The sequence below is a fragment of the Balaenoptera physalus genome (assembly GCF_965194825.1).
Source record: "Balaenoptera physalus genome assembly, contig: HAP1_SCAFFOLD_1270, whole genome shotgun sequence".
NCBI lineage: Eukaryota > Metazoa > Chordata > Mammalia > Artiodactyla > Balaenopteridae > Balaenoptera > Balaenoptera physalus.
The window spans coordinates 156,882-172,851 of NW_028125526.1; the positions used below are offsets into that span (position 1 = coordinate 156,882).

Consider the following 15,970-nt stretch of genomic DNA (forward strand, 5'->3'; position numbering starts at 1 on the left):
GGGTTTCTATTTTGTTCCACTGGCCTATTCTCCGTCCTGTATGTGTGTTTATGCCAGTACTATTTTGATTACTGTGGTTGTGTAGTAGGTTTCAAAATCAAGAAATTTGAAACTTCCAATTTTTTTCTTTTTACACATTATTTTGACTATTCAGGCCCTTTAAATTCCATATGAACTTTAGGATGAATTTTACCACTTCTGAGAAAACCTCACTGATGTTTAAAGAGATTGCTTTTAATCTGTACATCCCTTTAAGTCGTGTTGACATATTAACAACATTAAGTCCTCCAATCTGTGAACACAAGATGCCTTTACATTTATTGGTGTCTTCATTAATTTCCTTCAGCAACGTTTTCTAGTTTTCAATGTACATGTCTTTTGTCCCGCTGGTTAAGTTTTTCCTCGTCTTTTACTATATTTCATGATATTTTAAATGGTATTTTTTTTTAACTTTCCTTTTCAAACTTTTCATTCTTAGTGTATAGAGAAACAACTGATTTTTGAGTGTTGATTTTGTATCTGGCAAATTTTCTAAATTCATTTATTAATTCTAACAGGGTTTTTTTGGTGCATGTGTGTTGTCTCTGAACAAATATAATTTTATTTCTTCCTTTCCGATTTAGCTGCCTTTTATTTTTTTTCTTGCCTTATTTATTTGGCTAGGAATTCCAGTAATTTGCTGAATGGAAGTGGTGACAACAGGCATCCTTCCTTTGTTCCTGATCTTAGGGAGAAAGATTTCACCACTGAATATAATAGCTGTTGGTTTTCTATCTGTGACCTTTGTTATGTTGAAGTCATCAACTTGTATTCCTGGTTTGTTGAGTTTTTTTTTTTTTTTAATCATAAAATGGCATTGAATTTTGTCAAATGTTTTTTCTGCATCAATTAAGATGATCACATGGAGTTTAGTCCCTTCAATCTGTTTATGTGCTATACTACATTGATTGATTTTCATATGTTGAACCAACCTTGCCTTGCAAAAATAAATCCCATTTGGTCATGATGTATAATCCTTATAATGGGCTGTTCTGTCTCTTATTATTTTTCAAAGGGTTTTTGCATCAGTATTAATAAGGGATATTGGTCTGTAGTGTACTTTTCTTGTAGTGTCTTTAGGTTTGTATTTGATGTAATGTTAACCTCATAGAATGAGTGAAGATACATTGTCTCCTCTTAAATTGTTTGGAAGAACTTGAGAAGGATTGGTGTTAATTATTCTTTAAGTTGTTGGTAGAATTCACCATGAAGATAGCTGGTGCTGGGCATTCAGTTGTTGGGAGATTTTTGATAACTGATTCCATATCTTACCTTCTAGGTCTGTTCAGATTTTGTATTTCTTGGTAGGATGTGTGTTTCTAGGAATGTGTTCATTTCATCTAAGTTATCAAATTAGTTGGTATACAACTGTCAATAGTACTCAATTGTAAGCCTTTTTATCTCTACAAAATTGGTAGTAATGTCCTTTTCTTCATTTCTGATTTTACATATTTTGTTCTTATCTCTTTTTTTAATAGTCAGTCTAACTAGTTTTGTCAATTTTGTTGATCGTTTTTCTCTTTTTACAGCTATTTTGAGGCATAACTAACAAAACTGTAATATATCTAAAACGTATAACGTGATTATTTGATATACATATATATTGTGAAAGGATTCTCACAATCAAGTTAATTAACATACCCATCACCTGTCATATATTTACTTTTTGTGTGTGAGGACACAAATTCTACTCTCTCAGAAATTTTCAGTTACAGAATACAGCATCATCAGTTAGTCCCCATGTTATACATTAGCTCCTCAGACCTTATTCCTTCATTTTATCCGTCATGTTATAACTGAAAATTTGTATCCATTTACCAGCGTGTTTCCATTTCCCCCCATTCCCAACTGCAGGCAACAATTTCTGCTCTGTGTTTCTATGATTCCAACTTTTTTTTAAGATTCCACACATAAGTGATACCATGCAGCATTTGTCTTTTCTCCATCAGGCTTATTTCACTTAGCATAATGTTCTCCTGGCTCATTCATGTTCTTGCAAGTGTAAGGATTTACTTTAAGGCTGAATAATATCCCATTGTGTATGTTATGTATGTATATTTGTGTGTATGTGTGTGTGTGTGTGTGTGTGTGTGTGTGTGTATGTATGTATCAGATTTTGTTTATCCATTCATCTGTGAGAGACAGTCAGGTTCTTTCCATACCATTACTGTGAATAACATTTCAAAGTTTGTTTTTGTTTTTGTTTTTGTTTTTTTCCTGTACCACGTGGCTTGTGGGATCTTAGTTCCCCAACCACGGATTGAACCCGGGCCCTCCCCTCAGCAGTGAGAGCACGAAGTCCTAACCACTGGACAGCCGGGGAGCTCCTAAAAAAATATGGTTTCTTTTTGCTATATGACCAGAAGTGGAGTTGCTGGATCACATGGTATTCTAATTTTATTTTCTTGAGGAATCTCCATACTGTTTTCAGTACTGGTTGTACCAATTTACATTCCCCAAAACAGTGCACACAGATTCCCTTTTCTCCACATCCTCACTGGCATTTATCTCTTGTCTTTTTCATAATACACATACTAACAGGTGTGAGGTGATATCTCATTGTGGTTTTGATTTGCATTTCCCTGATGATTGGTGATGTGAATCACCTTTTCATATACCTGTTCCCCAAATGTTTGTCATCTTTGGAAAAATGTCTTTTTAGGTCCTTTGCCAATTTTTAAATTGTGTTATATGGTGTTTTTGCTACTGAGTTGTATGAGCTCCTTGTATACTTTGGATATTAACTTCTTTTTAGATACGTGATTTGCAAATATTTTCTCACACTCCATAGGTTGCTTTTTCTTTTTCTTAATGGTTACCTTTGCTGTTCAGAACCTTTTTCGTTTGATGTAGTCCCACTTGTACATTTTTGCTTTTGTTGCCTTTGCTTTTGGTGTCAAATCCAAAAGAACAGTAATGAGATTAATGTCAAGGAGATTACCCCCTATATTTTCTACTAAGAATTTTAAGGATCAGGTCCTATCTTCATGTCTTTAACTAATTTTGAGTTTATTTTTATGTCTGGCGTAATGTGACTTTTGCATGTGGCTATGCAGTTTCCCCAAAAACCGTTTATTGGAGAGACTCTCCTTTTCCCATTGTTTATTCTTGACTTCCTTGCTGAAAACTAATTGACTATATATGCATGGGTTTATTTTTGAGCTCTCTATTCCTTTTTGTTGATCTGTGTTTCTGTTTTTTGCCAATACAGTACTTATTTGATTACTATCGCTTTGTATTATAGTTTGAAATCAGGAAGTGTGATGTCTCTAGTTTTGTTCTTCTTTCTCAAGATTGCTTTGGCTCTTTGGAGTCTTTTGTGGTTTCATATGAGTTTTAGGATTTTTTTTCTATTTCTCTAAAAAATGCTTTGGAAGTTTGATAGAGATTGCATTGAATCTGTAGATCACTTTGTATAGTATGGGCATTTTCACAATATTAACCCTTCCAATCCATGAACACAGAATATCTATCCATTTGTTTGTGTCTTCTTCAATTTCTTACATCCGTGTTTTATGGTTTTTAGTGTATAGATCTTTCACCCTGTTAGATAAATTTGTTCCTAAGTATTTTACTTTTTTTCATACTATTGTAAATGAGATAATTTTCTTAATTTTTCTTTCTGATAATTCATTGTTAGTTGATATTCGTTCATATACAAATGCAGCTGATTTTTGTTTATTGATCCTGAAACTTTACAGAATTCAGTTATTCTAACAGGTTTTTTTTTTTTGCAGTGTGTTTAGGGTTTTCCACATATAATATCATGTCATCTTCAAACAGACTTATTTTACTAATAACTTTACAATTTGGATGCCTTTTATTCGTTTTTCTTGCTTAATTGCTGTGGCTAGGACTTACATTCATATGGTGAATGAAGGTGCAGAGAGTTGCATCCTTGTCTTGTTCCTGATCTTAGACGATCCTGTTCCTTGCTTCAGCTTCTCACTGTTCCGTGTGATGTTAGCTGTAGTCTTATCATATATGGCCGTTATTACGATAATGTACATTACATCTATACATAATTTGCTGAGTTTTTTTTTCACACACACACTGTATTTTATTTTTACAAGAGGTAAACTGACACCATGCATTGTAAATGGATGACCACAACAAAAGCAATAATGATTGCAATTACCAAACACGAAACACACTCATACTATGTCATAATATTGACATTCAGTCCAGCAATCCTCCACTGTAACAGCTCCTTTACTTTGCAGTGAAAATTGATTTGTATATTTTTTGCCTCTGAGTCCTTGTGGGATTTTTTTTTTTATTCAAACAGAAAGTCACAAAAATTATAATCATCCTCATCAGTTCACTCAGTCCCATGTAATTAATTTTTTTATCTTCATCTTTTGTTAGCACTTTTATGAATTCATCAGTTTTTCATTAGAGTTCCGAATATGCTTATTCACTCAGTTCAGCAGTATAGTTAGTTACCAGAAACCTGTACTTGTCAGAGTCGTTTCCATGAATGCCTTGAATATGAAACCCTTTTATAGGAACATTTTTGGAAAGCATCAGAGTACACCCAGAACTGTCTGTAAATGACAAAAGACTTAAAAATGACCACGGTTAAAGATTTGATGAAAGTTCATAATAATGCAATTGACAAGGAAATTTAGTTATTCCTGAGATATATATTTTAAAGTAATAACTAGAATTATGACTTATAACATTATACCAGAACATATAAGATTTTTAGAAATTTCATGTACTGTCTGAAACATTTATATTAACATATTTCCATACAAATAACCCAAAGAAAGTTTCGTATTAGTTGTTTTTTTGGTTTTTTTCTATACTGCAGGTTCTTATTAGTCATCAATTTTATACGCACCAGTGTATACATGTCAATCCCTATCGCCCAATTCAGCATACTACCATCCCCACCTCACCGCGGTTTTCCCCCCTTGATTTCCATATGTTTGTTTTTGACATCTGTGTCTCAACTTCTGCCTTGCAAACCGGTTCATCTGTACCATTTTTCTAGGTTCCACATACGTGCGTTAATATACAATATTTGTTTTACTCTTTCTGACTTACTTCACTTTGTAGGACAGTCTGTAGATCCATCCACGTCTCAACAAATGACTCAATTTTGTTCCTTTTTATGGCTGAGTAATAGTCCATTGTATATATGTACAACATCTTCTTTATCCATTCGTCTGTCGATGGGCATTTAGGTTGTTTCCATGACCTGGCTATTGTAAATAGTGCTGCAGTGAACATTGGGGTGCATGCGTCTTTTTGAATTATGGTTTTTCTCTGGGTATATGCCCAGGAGTGGGATTGCTGGATCATATGGTAATTCTATTTTTAGTTTTTAAGGAACCTCCATACTGTTCCCCATAGTGGCTGTATCAATTTACATTCCCACCAACAGTGCAAGAGGGTTCCCTTTTCTCCACACCCTCTCCAGCATTTGTTGTTTGTAGATTTTCTGATGATGCCCATTCTGACTGGTGTGAGGTGATACCTAATTGTAGTTTTGATTTGCATTTCTCTAATAATTAGTGATGTTGAGCAGCTTTTCATGTACTTCTTGGCCATCTGTATGTCTTCTTTGGAGAAATGTCTATTTAGGTGTTCTGCCCATTTTTGGATTGAGTTGTTTGTTTCTTTAGTATTGAGCTGCATGAGCTGTTTATATATTTTGGAGATTAATCCTTTGTCCGTTGATTCATTTTCAAATATTTTCTCCCATTCTGAGGGTTGTCTTTTCGTCTTGTTTATGGTTTCCTTTGCTGTGCAAAAGCTCTGAAGTTTCATTAGGTCCCATTTGTTTATTTTTGTTTTTATTTCCACTATTCTAGGAGGTGGATCAAAAAAGATCTTGCTGGGATTTATGTCAAAGAGTGTTCTTCCTATGTTTTCTTCTAAGAGTTTTATAGTGTCCGGTCTTACATTTAGGTCTCGAATCCATTTTGAGTTTATTTTTGTGTATGGTGCTAGGGAGTGTTCTAATTTCATTCTTTTACATGTAGCTGTGCAGTTTTCCCAGCACCACTTATTGAAGAGACTGTCTTTTCTCCATTGTATATCTTTGCCTCCTTTGTCATAGATTAATTGACCATAGGTGCATGGGTTTATCTCTGGGCTTTCTATCTTGTTCCATTGATCTATGTTTCTCTTTTTGTGCCAGTACCATATTGTCTTGATTACTGTAGCTTTGTAGTATAGTCTGAAGTCAGGGAGTCTGATTGCTCCAGCTCTGTTTTTTTCCCTCAAGACTGCTTTTGCTATTCGGGGTCTTTTGTGACTCCATACAAATGTTAAGATGATTTGTTCTAGTTCTGTAAAAAATGCCATTGGTAATTTGATAGGGATTGTATTGAATCTGTAGATTGCTTTGGGTAGTATAGTCATTTTCACAATATTGATTCTTCCAATCCAAGAACATGGTATATCTCTCCATCTGTTTGTATCATCTTTAATTTCTTTCATCAGTGTCTTATAGTTTCCTGCATATAGGTCTTTTGTTTCCATAGGTAGGTTGATTCCTAGGTATTATATTCTTTTTGTTGCAATGGTAAATGGGAGTGTTTCCTTAATTTCTCTTTCAGATTATTCATCATTAGTGTATAGGAATGCAAGAGATTTCTGTGCATTCATTTTGTATCCTGCTACTTTACCAAATTCATTGATTAGCTCTAGTAATTTTCTGGTGTCATTTTTAGGATTCTCTATGTATAGTATCATGTCATGTGCAAACAGTGACAGTTTTACTTCTTCTTTTCCAATTTGTATTCTTTTTATTTCTTTTTCTTCTCTGATTGCCATGGGTAGGACTTGCAAAACTATGTTGAATAATAGTGGTGAGCGTGGCCATCCTTGTGTTGTTCCTGATCTTAGAGGAAATGCTTTCAGTTGTTCACCATTGAGAATGATGTTTGCTGTGGGTTTGTCGTATATGGCCTTTATTATGTTGAGGTAGGTTCCCTCTATGCCCACTTTCTGGAGAAAACCCATTTATCATAAATGGGTGTTGAATTTTGTCAAAATCTTTTTCTGCATCTATTGAGATGATTATATGGTTTTTATTCTTCAGTTTGTTAATATGGTGTATCACATTGGTTGATTTGCATATATTGAAGAATCCTTGCATCACTGGGATAAATCCCACTTGATCATGGTGTATGATCCTTTAATGTATTGTTGGATTCTGTTTGCTAGTATTTTGTTGAGCATTTTTGCATCTGTATTCATCAGTGATATTGGTCTGTAATTTTCGTTTTTTGTAGTATCTTTGTCTGGTTTTGGTATCAGGGTTATGGTGGCCTCATAGAATGAGTGTGGGAGTTTTCCTTCCTCTGCAATTTTTTGGAAGAGTTTGAGAAGGATGGGTGTTAGCTCTTCTCTAAATGTTTGATAGAATTCACCTGTGAAGCCATCTGGTCCTGGACTTCTGTTTATTGCAAGATTTTTAATCACAGTTTCAATTTCATTACTTGTGATTGGTCTGTTCATATTTTCTATTTCTTCCTGGTTCACTCTTGGAAGGTTATACCTTTCTAAGAATTTGTCCATTTCTTCCAGGTTGTCTATGTTATTGGCATATAGGTGTTGGTAGTAATCTCTTATAATCCTCTGTATTTCTGTGGTGTCTGTTGTAACTTCTTCTTTTTCATTTCTAATTTTATTGATTTGAGTCCTCTCCCTCTTTTTCTTGATGAGTCTGGCTAATGGTTCATCAATTTTATCTTCTTAAAGAACCTGCTTTTAGTTTTATTGATCTTTGCTACTGTTTTCTTTGTTTTTATTTTGTGTATTTCTGCTGTGATCTTTATGATTTCTTTCCTCCTATCTTTGGGTTTTGTTTGTTCTTCTTTCTCTAGTTCCTTTAGGTGTAAGGTTAGTTTTTTTATTTGAGATTTTTCTTGTTTCTTGAGGTAGACTTGTACAGCTATAAACTTCCCTCTTAGAACTGCTTTTGCTTCATCCCATAGGTTTTGGATCATCGTGTTTTCTTTGTCATTTGTCTCTAGGTATTTTTTGATTTCCTCTTTGAGTTCTTCAGTGATCTCTTGGTTATTTTGTAATGTATTGTTTAGCCTCTAAGTGTTTGTGCTTCTTGCTGTTTTTTCCCTGTGATTGTTGCCTAATCTTATAGCGTTATGGTCAGAAAAGGTGCTTGATATGATTTCAGTTTTCTTAAATTTACTGAGGGTTGATTTGAGACCCAAGATGTCATCTATCCTGGGGAATGTTCCCTGCGTACTTGTAAAGAAAGTGTAATCTGTGGTTTGTGGATGGAATGTCATATAAATATCAATTAACTCTATCTGGTCTATTGTGTCATTTAAAGGTTGTGTTTCCTTACTTTTCTGTTTGGATTATCTGTCCATTGGTGTAAGTGAGGTGTTAAAGTCCCCCACTATTATTGTGTTATGGTTGATTTTCTCTTTTAGAGCTGTTAGCAGTTGCCTTATGTATTGAGGTGCTCCTATGTTGGGTGCATATATATTTATAATTGTTATACTTTCTTCTTGGATTGATCCCTTGATCATTATGTGGTGTCCTTCCTTGTCTCTTGTAACATTCTTTATTTTAAAGTCTATTTTATCCGATATGAGTATCGCTACTCCAGCTTTCTTTTGATTTCCATTTGCATGGAATATCTCTCTACATCCCCTCACTTTCAGTCTGTATGTGTCCATAGATCTGAAGTGGGTCTCTTGTAGACAGCATATATATGGGTCTTGTTTTTTTATCCATTCAATTTGCTGAGTTTTTATCATGAAATAATGTTCACTTTTGTCAAAAGCTATTGCTGCATCCATTGAGCTGATCATATGATTTTATCCCTCATTTTATTAATGTGCTATATCACATTTATTGATTTACATGTGATGAACCATGTTTGCATCCCAGGAATAAACCTGCTTGGTCATGGTGTATGATTCTTGTAATGTGCTGTTGAAGTTTGTTTGGTAATATTTTGTTGAGGATTTTGGCATCTGTGTTCATCAAGGATGTTGAGCATTAATTTTATTTTCTTGTAGTGTGCTTGCCTTGCTTTGGTAGCAGGGTAATATTGGCCTTGTAAAATGAGTTTGGAAGTTTTCCCTCCTCTTCAGTTCTTTGGAAGTGTTTGAGATAGAATGGTTAATTTCTTTAAAGTGTTGGTAGAATTTACCAGTGATGCCATCTGGTCTTGGAACTATTTTTGGTTGAGAGGTTTATTATTTACTGATTCAATCTCCTTACTTGTAATTTGTTCATATTTTCTATTTTCTTATGATTCAGTCTTGGTAAGTTGTATGTTTCTAGGAATTTATCCATTTCTTCTAGGTTATCTAATCTGTTGGCATAAAATTGCTCATAGTAATTTCTTCTGAGCCTTTATCTTTGTTGTTACTGTTACGTGTGGTGATATATCCCCTTTCACTTCAGATAGTACTCAGTCTTCTCTTTTTTGCCTAGTTAGTCTAGCTAAAGACTTGCACATCTTTTTTTTTCTAACCTTTAAAAAACCAGCTCTTAGTTTCAGTGGTTGTCTCTTGTATTTCTAGTCCCTGTTTCATTTATATCTGCCCTAATTTTTATTTCCCTCCTTCTGTTAACATTAGGCTTAGTATGTTGTTTAGTTCCTTGAGGTTTTTTAGTTGTTTTTTTTTTTAGGCTGTTTATTTTAGACCTTTCTTTTTTCTTAATGTATACTTTTATCATTATAAACTTACCTCTTAGAACTGTTTTTGCTGCAGCTCATAAGTTTTAATACATTGTGTTTCATTTTCATTTGTCTCAAAATATCTTGTCAATTGCCCTTTGATTTCTTCTTCAACCCTTTTGTTTAGGGGCCTTTTGTTTAACCTCCACATATTTGGGATATTTCTGGTTTTCCTCCTATAATGTATTTTAGTGTCAAACCATTGTAGTCGGAAACGATACAGTGATTTCAGTTATATTATGACCTAACAGATGATCTATCATGGAGAGTATTCCATGTATGCTTGGGAATAATGTGTATTCTTCTGTTCTGCATGTGTCTGTTAGGTCTATCTGGTATTATGTGTAGTATGTGTAGTTTAAGTCCAATGTTTCCTTATTGATTTTCTTTTTGGATGATGATCTATGCATTGTTGAAAATGGGGTATTGAAGTCCCGAAATACTGATTTGCTGCCTATTTCTGCCTTCAGGTCAGTTACTATTTGCTTTATATATTTAGGGTGCTTTGATATTGGAGGAATACAAATGTATAATTGTATGTCCTGTTATAACTAAATTTATTCTTTATCTTTATATAATGACCTTCTTTTTCTCTTGTTACAGTATTTGACTTCATGTTTATATAAGTATAGCTACCACTGCTCTCTTTCGTTTTCCATTTGAATAAAATATCTTTTTCCATCCCTTTACTTTCAGTGTAAGTGTGTCATTAAAGCTGAAATGAGACTCTTGTTATCAGCAGACAGTTGGGTCTTCTTTTTAAATTCATAAAACCACTCTATGTCTTTTAATGCGAGAATTTAATTCATTTGCATATAGAGGAATCATTGACAGGTAAGGACTTACTAATTCCATCATATTAATTGTTTCCTGGCTTTTTTGTCATTCTTTTACTCCTTTCTTCTTTTCTTGCTGTCTTTCTTTGTGAACTGATAATTTTGTTGTGGTATGCTTTGATTCTTGTCTCTGTTTTTTGGGTATCTACTAAAGGTTTTTGATTCTTTGTTATCGTGAGCCTTTCATACAATCTCTTAGACTTATGCCATACTATTTTAAGGTAATAGCAACTTAATTTTGAATACATACAAAAGAGCTGCAATTTTACATTCTCCTTATTTTACGCTTTGATGTCACAATTTACATCTTTTTATATTGTGAATCCATTAAAAAATTATTGCAGTTATAGTTGTTCTTGTCTTTAACTTTTATACTAAAGTTATAAGAGATTTACCCATCACCATCACAATATTAGAGTATTCTGAACTTAACTATCTTTTGGCCCATGAGTTTTATACTTTCATGTGTTTTCATGTTCCTAATTAATTAACATGCTTTCATTTCAGATTGAAGAACTTTTAACAACTTTTGTATAAACTCCTTCAGCTTTTGTTTGTCTATGAAAATTCTGTCTCTCCAATTCTAAAGGACAAGTTTGCTGGATAGAGTATTCTTGGCAGTTTTTTTTTCTTTGCACACTTTGAATATATCATTCCTATCCCTTATGGGCTGCAATATTTTTTGCTGAAAAATCTGTTAATCTTATGAGGATTCCCATGTATTAAACAAGTGGCTTTTCTGTTCTTGCTTTTACGATTCTGTCTTTATCTTCTGATAATTTCATTATAGTGTGTCTATGTGTAGATCTCTTTGGATTAATCTTCTTTGGAAGTTTTTGGGCTTCCTCGATCTGGATATCTCTTTCTTTCCCCACATTAGGGAAGTCTTTAGGCATTATTTCTTTGAATATGCTTTCTGCCCTTTCTTTCCTTCTCTTTCTTGAAGACCTGTAACGCATATATTGATCCACTTACTGGTGTCCCTTATGTGATCTTCACATTTTTCTGTTCTTCTTTCTTTTTGCTCTTTTGATTAGATGACTTCCACTGCCTTGTCGGATTCTTTCTTCCATTTGGTCTAGTCTGCTTGTGAAGCCCTGTATTGAATTTTTCTTTTCATTTATTCTTGAAATCTATGATTTCTGTTTCGTACTTCTTAATATTTTCTGTCTCTTTGTTGAAACTCACACTTTGTTCATGCTTTATTCTCCTGACGTCAGTAAGCATCTTTATTACCATTATTTTGGACTCCCTGTTGGGTAATTCACTTATATCCACTTCGTTAAGGTCAGCTCCTAGAGATCTGTTTATTTGTTTGAAACATCCCTGTTTCTTTACTTTCTTTGACTCTCTGTGTTGGTTTTTGTATAAAACAGCCACTTCTCCCAGTTTTGACAGATTGGCCTTGTGTAGGATATGAACCTCCTTAATCAGCCTGGCCTGGTTGTTGAAATCATTGTCTTTGTTCTTAGTGACTTCCAGTAGTTGAGGGTGTTCCAAGACCCATCAGTGTCCTCAAAGATGTGGTTAATGCTCATATGCCTGTTTAGGCTTCTGGACAACTGCCAGTTGCCTGCTGCTTTAACTCCCTGATGCAGGTTAATTGGAAGCCCAATTATCAGGCAGGAGTTGGAAAAGTCAGAATATGACATATGCCGGGTAGCCCCTATGAAGAAGAATCCAGAGCTGGAAGAGTTTTTTCTTCCTCACTCTGTGCTGAGCCAAGGGAAATAGTTGCTCTGAATGCTTCTCTGTCCAAGTAAAACAGCCTTTGTTTTTAGTGGTCCCAGGGACTCATGAAGGCTGAGCCCTTTCAGCTCCCAGAGCTAGGTGAATTGGGGGCTAGTCCCTTAGGTGGCAGTTGAAAACTGGTGTGCTAGAGGTGTGGACAAGCTCCTTTCAGGAGAGAAGATAAAAATTTGGTCTTACTTGGAGCTGGGAGAGATAGCAGGGGACATGCCCACCAGGTTTACCAGGCTCACAAAAGGATCCCAGTGAGCTTCCACATGCTGACTAACTGGAAGCCAGAACCACAGGCAGCAGCTAGGAAAATATACAACTTCCTTTCAGGGAGAAACTGGGAGATGGGCATTATTTTGTCATCTCCCTCCATGCTGGGTCTGGGTGTATAGCTACAGGGAATCCTCATGCATCCATTTAAAAACTGCTTCTTTGTTTGCTATAGTACTGTGGTGCTCAGGAATGCAAGCCCAATTGACTTTCAGAGGCAGGTTATTTTGGGGTCCATCCCTCAGATGGCAGTTTTAAAAGTCAGGGTTCTAAATGTGTAGACAAGCTCCCTCCAGGGACATGCAGGAGATTTGGCTTTATTGTTGAAGGAAGCTGGGGGGAGAGGGCAGGGTAAGTACCCACTGGCTCTTTTGGGCTCTAGGCAGGATTCCAGTCAGCTGAAATGCAAGCTGATTAGAAGCTGGGCCCTCAGACAGTAGCTGGGAAAGTATGTAGTCCAACACCCTCCAGGAAGAAATTGGGAGATAAGCATTTGTGTGTGTTCCCTCTGCTCTGAGCTTGGGGAGATAGCCAGAGGGAGTGCTCAAGCACCTTGTAAAAACTGCTTATTTGTTTGCTCTAATACCATGGGACTTGTGAAGGCAAGCCCGTTTGGCTCTCAGAGCTAGATGATTTGGGGGCCCATCCCTCAGGCGGCAGCCTTAAAATTTGGGACATTAGAAATGTGGTGCAAACAGTGCGCTAATTGGGAAGAGGCTAGGAGTTGGTGGTTTCAGAAAGATTATAAGGCGCTGTTCTTGGGTGGGGTTTATAGTAAGAGTGTGTCTCATCCTTTCCTACACATTTCCTTGTGGGTATTTTCTCAGTTTCCCAATGTGTAGGAGTCACTAAAGTTAGTTTCTTGATATCTTTCAGAGGGAATTGATCTGTGTGTAGCTGTATATTCAGTGCATCCATGGAAGGAGGGAAATTCAGGAGTCTCTTCTGTGTCCATCTTGAGGTACCTGTTGATCTTTTCTAATAACCGACTCCTGGTTTCATTGACTTTCCATATTGTTTTTCTGTTTTGTTTATGTATGCTGTAATATTTATTATTTTTCCCACCTGCTGGCCTTGGGTTAAGTTTTTTCTACTTCCTTAAGGAAGATGTTCGATTGTGGATATGAGATCTTTATTCTTTTTTAAATGTAAGCCTTTACAGGTATAAATTTCCCTCTCATCACTGCTTGTGCTCCATCCCGTAAGTTTTGGTATTTTGTATGTTTTTTCTTTGGTCTCAAGGTATTTTGTAGTTTCTCTTGTAATTTCTTCCTCGACCCATTGGTTGTTTAAAAGCGTGCTGTTTAATTTCCACATGTTTGTGAATTTTCGTTTCCCTTGTGTTACTGATTTCCACTTTTATTCCGTTGTGATAGAAAAAGATTCATTGTGTGATTTCAATAGTTTTAATTTTTATTAAGAATTGTTTTGTGGCCTAACATATGGCCTATTCTGGAAATGTTACATGTACACTTGAGAAAAATCTATAATTTACTGTCTTTGGGTAGAGAGCTGTGTATATATGTGTCTGTTAGGTCCATTTGGTTTATACTGCTGTTTAAGTCTTCTGTTTCCTTCCTGATCTTCTGTGTGGTTGTTCTCTCCCATTTCTGAATGAAGGCTATCAAAGTCTCCAACTCTTACTGTTTCTCCCTTCCATCAATGTTTGTTTCATCTGTTAAGGAGCTCTGTGTTTTAGTGTGGGTCTATTTGATTTCACCCTACAGTTCGTTTAACTTGTATTTTTATATCCAAGTATTTCACAGCTTGGGAAGTTTTTGTCCATTATTCCTTCAGACGAGGTTTCCACTGTTTTCTCACTCTTTTTTCTTCCTGGATTCCCATAATGTCTTCTTTTCTGGATTCCCATAATTCCATTAGGGTCTGTTCACGTTTCTTCATTCATTTTCCTTTTTGCTCTGAGAACTAATAATTTCAAGTGATTTGTCTTCAACTTTGCTGATGCCTTCCTCTGCCTGTTGCAGTCTGCTTTTGAACCCCTCTTGTGAAATTTTCAATTTACACTTTTAGTTCCACATTTGCTTTTTTAAAATAAATTGTCTCTTTGTTGATATTCTCACTTTGTTGATATATCACCTTCCTGACTTCCTAGGCAGTTGTTTTCAAGAGTTCATCTAGCAACTCTGAAGCCTGTGTTTCTTTTTTTTTTTTTAATTAATTTATTTATTTATGGCTGTGGTGGGTCTTCGTTTCTGTGCGAGGGCTTTCTCTAGTTGTGGCAAGTGGGGACCACTCTTCATCGCGGTGCGCGGGCCTCTCACTGTCGCGGCCTCTCCTGTCGCGGAGCACAGGCTCCAGACGCACAGGCTCAGTAATTGTGGCTCACAGGCCCAGCTGTTCTGCGGCATGTGGGATCTTCCCAGACCAGGGTTCGAACCCGTGTCCCCTGCATTAGCAGGCAGATTCTCAACCACTGCGCCACCATGGAAGCCCCTGAAGCCTGTGTTTCTTTAGTGTCACTTTCTAGAGATTTATTATGTTCCTTTGAATGGGCCACATTTCCCTGTTTTTTCTGTGTTTTGTGAGTTTTTGTCAAAAATTGCATATTGAAAAAAACAGCCACCTCTCCCAGCCTTGTAGACTGGATACTTGCAGAGGAAAACCTTCACTAATCAGCCTGGTGTAAAGACTTAAGGTCTTCTCAGAACTTTTATGAGGATGTGCCTTCACTGGGCCTGTGTGTAAAGCCCAGCTTCAAGCCCCTAATTCTGCCACACACACAGCTGTTTTTAATTGTTTCATTTCTCCAAGAGCCTCACCCCTGGCTTCTTGGCCCTTAAATGTTCTGTTGTATTCCTCTGTCAGTAATCTCTGCCTTCCAGGTGTGTGCAGGTCTACAGTTGCCATGAAGTTTTCATGGGCCATTGAATCCATCATTGCTTTCACAGCCACCAATCTGATATACAAAATATTCCACTATTCCTATCTCAGCTCTGAGTCATGTGAGACAGAAATAAGACTCTCAGACATTGCCTGGCATGCCACACATTGCAATCAAGTTGCACTCTTTTACTTTTCTCCCAATGGAGGACCAGTAATTGGGCAGCTTTCACTCTACTGCACCATATTGAGCCAGGAATGGGTTAGGATAAGAGTGAGCAAAAATGTCACGAAATTTGCTCTCATTTTGAGAGTGACTCTTTCTTTACTGGGCATTCACTTTGTTGCTTCAGATTACTGACTGGTTTCTAGAGCTCCCACAAAGCTATTTTTATTCTATTGTTTAGTTCAGAGTTTTCATGGGGTTACATACCTGGAGCTTCCTATTCTGCCATCTTACCTGTATCACTGCTGTCCTTCATTTTTGGAAGATGGTTTTACCAGATATAGAATTCTTGGTTAACAGTGTTTTTCTTTCAACACGTGAATATGAAATCCACCAGCC

General features: G+C 36.1%; 1 protein-coding gene and 1 long non-coding RNA gene across 17 annotated transcripts in view; one reads left to right on the forward strand and one right to left on the reverse strand.

Annotated features, from left to right (window-relative positions):
* LOC309653829 overlaps positions 1-11,132 on the reverse strand; it is a 158,316-nt gene extending 147,184 nt beyond the window's left edge. The window contains exon 1 of the long non-coding RNA XR_014259547.1: positions 11,047-11,132. This is a non-coding gene — a long non-coding RNA (uncharacterized lncRNA). The remainder of the gene's footprint in view (positions 1-11,046) is intronic.
* Positions 1-15,970, forward strand: part of LOC309653828 (serine/threonine-protein kinase MRCK alpha-like) — a 234,913-nt gene that overhangs the window by 156,863 nt on the left and 62,080 nt on the right. For 3 of the 16 annotated variants that reach the window (XR_014259537.1, XR_014259542.1, XR_014259544.1), the window contains one exon: positions 13,441-13,525. The exons of 12 other annotated variants lie outside the window; for them this stretch is intronic. The gene's annotated coding sequence lies outside the window, so the exon portion shown is untranslated. Of the gene's footprint in view, positions 1-6,157; positions 13,526-15,970 lie in introns of those variants that run through there. One more of the 16 variants, XR_014259546.1, reaches the window with a different exon arrangement.